Below are 5,315 nucleotides of genomic sequence, written 5' to 3'. Positions count from 1 at the left end.
ATTTAATAATAAGTCTTATATGATTGAGTGATTATAGTGTTTAACCATTGGAAAACGATAATATAATGAAATGAAATTTATTGAATGAGCCCACATTATAATGTGTTGCTGATGTGACATATCTATTGAGTGGTTATGGTTTAACTATTGGAGATGCTAGAGGTGTACTAACGGGTAGTAAATAAGAGATATAAAATATAAAACCTCATAGGGGTCAATGAGATTAGAGGAGTTTGAGATAATCCCAAAACTAAAAAAAAGAAAGAAAGAATGATTGTATTAATAAAAGAAACACCAACAAAAGGATGAAACATCTTCTTTCTCGTACTCTTACCCTTTCCTGAAACCCCCAAAACAAACCCCTCCTGAAAGCTTAAGGAAAAAAAATCATGAGGTACCATATCTTTTAAATTTGTACATATTAAGGCCATATTTTTATTTATAGGAAAATGTTGTATTTTGAAAAATATCAGATGATAATAGAAAAAATTTGTTTGAATTTGGTATCTGGTGATGAACTTTCGATCGGATTCCTTCCCTGCGGGGGGCGTCGTTGGGTTCGACGGGGGAAGTTCCGATGCCAAAGTCAGTATTTGTGTAGTGAATAAACTGTAATGACAAAGTAGGGTTTAGGAGAGCGAGAATGTGTACCTCAATAGCTTGGGATGCAAGCTATTTATAGTTATGTAATCGTAACTCCCAGTAACCAGAAAGTCTCCATTAGTGCCCCATTAATGGCGGTTACTGATCTCATTCAAGTATGACCGTTAGCTCATTAATGGATTATTAATTGCCTTTATTGGGAATCGGCTCAACCGTTCGTCGGGCGGATCGAGGCATGATGGCGGGTCTCCCGTAGGTTTGTCTACGGATAGCGTGTGGTGGAATCTTAGGTGATCCGCCACTCGGATGACTTGCTTGATACGCCATTGCTTTCCGGATCGTCCGAATACGCAGTTGTTTTGGTAAATATCCTCTTTGATCCCGTAAATAATATCTCGATGTTATCAGAATTTTTATATATCCAATATTTAGTTAAAACACTGACAAATATTTCACAGTATTTCCTTATGTCTTAAGAAAATATTTTCCTATCACTAATTTAAAGTATATAATGTTATATATATTTATAATTTTTATTTTCAACTAAAATTTATATTATAATATAAAAATTCTTCTATATATATATATATAAACGTAAAAAAGGAAAAAAAAGTGAAAAAACATAAAAAAACATGAAAACAGAAAAAAACATAGAAACGAGAAATCCAAACAAAAACGAACAAATATTTGTCTTTCATTGTTTTTATTATTTTTTTTGTTATTTTTGTTTGTCTCATTTTTCATGTTTTCTCAATTTAAAGGTTTTTTTCTCGATTTCACATTTTTTTTTTCATTTTTCCAGTTTTTCACATTTTCACATTTATATAAGTTGGGTCGAACATAAAAAAAAGAAATGGAGGGAGTCGAAATTGAAGAAAAGAGTTAGAAAAATATTTTATCCTTCTTTATTTTTTTATTATTGACCGGGATAATATGTTATTTGAGTTTTTTTTAACTAAACAAACATTGAAAAATTAAGAAAATATTTTCTAGTATATTATTTTTCTGCAAACAAATGATGTCTAATTTATGGATTTTTTAAATCGTTATAAACGTATGTAATTGAGTCATTATTGATAAGATGGTTAGATGTGAGCATCAAATTTGATTTCATACATTGTGATTACATTTTAATAGGTAATTTTTCCTGTGCTTAATACATTACTTGTTTCTTGAACTTGTTTAAAAAGTTTGATTGGTATTCTGAACTTTCAAAGTATTCGGATAGCCCCTTCAAATTTCTTAAAATCTCCAAATAACTCCATCAACTTGCTTAAAATGTAATCAATTAATCACATGGTTGCAAAAAAAAAAAAAAAAAAAACCGCATGTGGAAGATGTGTTGCACGCGCGTGAGAATGTTATTATATAATTCAAAGAATGACTTAAAACATATTAAAAATGAAGTTCTTACTTACTCAACTAGAAAACTTGTCCTTTCTGATATTAGAACCTCGTATCACGATCTTAGTCATTTTACTTTTCTGAGATCCGTGCAACACACATTCGCATGTAACTTACTTTGTTTTTGCCACTGAGTGATTAATTAACTACAATTTACGCAAGTTGAGGGGACTATCCAAATATTTTATGTAAATTGAGGGGACTATCGAGCATTTTGAAAGTTTAAGGAGCCAATCAAAATTTTTAAACAAGTTTAAGGAGCAAATGATGCATTAAGCTTTTTTCATATTTGGAGAGAGAAAGAGTGATGTCATGCTCCTTATAACTAGATTAAATATAGACATAATACACGAGTTGCTCCTTTAACTTGTCCAAAAAGTTTGATTAATTGACTCATGAACTTACATGATATCTCATTAGTTCCAACTAGGGCTGTAAATGAGCAGAGCCGCTCATGAGCGGCTCGGTGATCGGCTCGATAAAAGCTCGGCTCGACTCGGCTCGATTTGTAAACGAGCTGCTCGTGAACACGATTTACTGGCTCGGTTCGTAAACGAGCCAAGCTTGAACAGGCCAAAGCTCGGCTCGAAAGCTCGCGAGCAGGCTCGATTAGAATATTTATGAACAAATTTTAGTTTTGTAGAAAACTATATAGTTTTGTGTTAGCTCACAAATATCTAAACTTAATATTATTTTATTTGCTATTAGATGAGTTCGTTCACAAACATAATAAATGAGTAATAGAGGAACTATTTGTAAGCATTTTATTTATTTATTAACGAACTTTGCTTGTTAGCTTGTTTATGTACACAATTAAAAAGTTATTTGCGAGCAAACTTTACAAATATAATTAACAATTTACTCACAAACAATTCATGGTTAGATAAATTTTTTAATGAACAAAGTCCAAAAAGGATTTTGGGCTCGAAACAAGCTCGAAGCTCGGCTCACGCTCGTTGAGCAAGCCAAAGCTCGGCTCGGGCTCGGGCTCGGCTCGGGCTCGGGCTCGGCTCGTTAATTTTATAGCAAGCTCGGCTCGGCTCGAGCTCGTTAATTTTATAGCGAACAAAGCTTGAACAGGCCAAAGCTCGGCTCGGCTCGGCTCGTTTACAGCACTAGTTCCAACTTGCTTAAAGTATCATGATTCAGTCTCCATACCTATAAAAACGTGGTAAAGGTGTAAAAATAGAAAGTTAATTTGTTTTAAAAATTTAGAATGACAAATTAGGTCTTTATTTTTTTAATTTTGAATTTTTTACAAGTTTAGATAAATTAAAAAAAATATAACTTTAAGCAAGTTCAGTGGGCAAATGGATCATTGTAAGCAAGTTTAGAGAGTCAATGAGTCACTTTAAACAAATTCAGATAATATATAAATTGTTTTAAGCAAGTTGAGGGACTAAAAAAATATTTTATAACTTTAAGAGAATAATTAACCTTTTTAAACAAGTTCAAAAGCTCATTATGTATTAAACCTTAAATATAATAAAAAAAAAATTAATCTAAAAGGAAGTAAATGAAATACATTATGTATTTTTAACTTGAATTTGATGTTGAATATTAATTATCTTACAAATTAACGAATTGATGTCTAAATGTATCAAATTGAAAGATATAAAAATCAATAGCCTCGATTTTAAACTTAAATAAAATACTTGGTTGTTTTAAAAAAAAATTAATTAAAGAAAATTCCAAAAGCAACATGCCAAAAACTAACCAACTAAGGCCCCGTTTGTTTGGGGGAAAATATTCTGTAAGAAAATATTTTCCCAATTTTCCACTGTTTGTTTGGGCAGGAAAATAAGTCAAAGGAAAATAAGTAGCAAGTCAATGGAAAATGAATGAAGAAATAAGGAAAAATGTTTTACCATTTTGAAAAGGGTAAAATATTTTCCCCAAAATATACGTGTCTAGAAAAAAATGGGAAAAACGTTAAATAACACCCTATAAAATTTCGTGATTTTCGTATTTTTCCACTTTTTGTGTTTTTAACAAAATTTCACATTTTTTTTTTGTGTTTTTTCACGTTTTAGTGGTTGAAAAATATTTTACAGTGTTGTAGCCAAACACCGTAAAATATTTTCCAATGTTGTTACCAAACATAGAAAAATATTTTATTTTCTTGCACAATATTTTTCCTTCATAAATTTTTTTTCAGAACACAATATTTTCCCAAACAAACAAAGCCTAAGAACAAAAAAGATGTGAAATTCATGTTCCTGTCATTAGACCTTCATTAGGTTTTTTTCAGAATATTTATTTGTTTATAATAATAATAATAATAATAATAATTATTATTATTATTATTATTATTATTATTATTGGTTAGATAGTGACATTAACATTATGCAAGGAGAGGAGACTCATCATGCACCCGTGAACATTAGACATATCAAATTATTTTCAATGAAAAAGAAACATGCATTTAAATATGGACTACGGCTCTCTTCCAAAAAAAAAAATATATGGACTAGGGTTTATTTTATTTTATTTTTATAAGTTGGAAGCTATAGATGAGTTTTTGTTATTATTACAAGAGATAAAATATAAATTTAGCCGTACACACAAAATAGATCTTAAACCTAACATTTATCAGTTGGTATATTTTCAATCTTAATCAACGAAAATGAGGGTTTTTACGTATAATTTCATATTCTGGCCTCGATCCAACCTCCACCTTTTTTTATCACTCAATATGGTTTGAAATTTCACACTTTTCATGTCAATGAAAAAACTCATTTTTCATCAACTAGGTTTGAAATTGCACCAACTCGTAAACGTTATATTTAAGAATGCAATGTTTTCTACATTGAAGCTAAATTCACTCTCCTTCAGAAACCATAATGCTAAATTTTGCCATAAAGCTTAAAAGAGGTAAATAATTTTTTTTAGTTAAAAATATAAAATATTTAGGGTAATTAATTTATTAGTCCCTATATTTTGACAAAACACACTGTTTAGTCCCTGTATTTTTAAAAACACATGGTAAGGTCCCTAACATTTTTCTCAGTGAACTGTTTAGTCCTTCCGTCTGTTTGTTAGATTTTTTACCGTTTATAACTTCGGAAATAACTAAATTACCCTTTACTATTTACCTTCAAACTTCAGAAGAGGAAATCTAATTTAGAAAAAGAAGCTATTTGTATGGAGAACAAGAAAAAAACAGACCAAATGCTTACGAATTTGAACGATTAAGAAGAAAATCAAGAAGAAGAACACACAAAGTTGATTTCAGATGCATTAGAGTTTAAAGGAAAGGAAAATAAAGGAAAAGAAGAACGCAAATCCAATTTGACTAACAGAATCTT

This window comes from Euphorbia lathyris, chromosome 1 (genome assembly GCF_963576675.1).
Source record: "Euphorbia lathyris chromosome 1, ddEupLath1.1, whole genome shotgun sequence".
Lineage (NCBI taxonomy): Eukaryota > Viridiplantae > Streptophyta > Magnoliopsida > Malpighiales > Euphorbiaceae > Euphorbia > Euphorbia lathyris.
The sequence above is the reverse complement of the archived record's forward strand: the minus strand, read 5'-3'. Positions refer to the sequence as shown.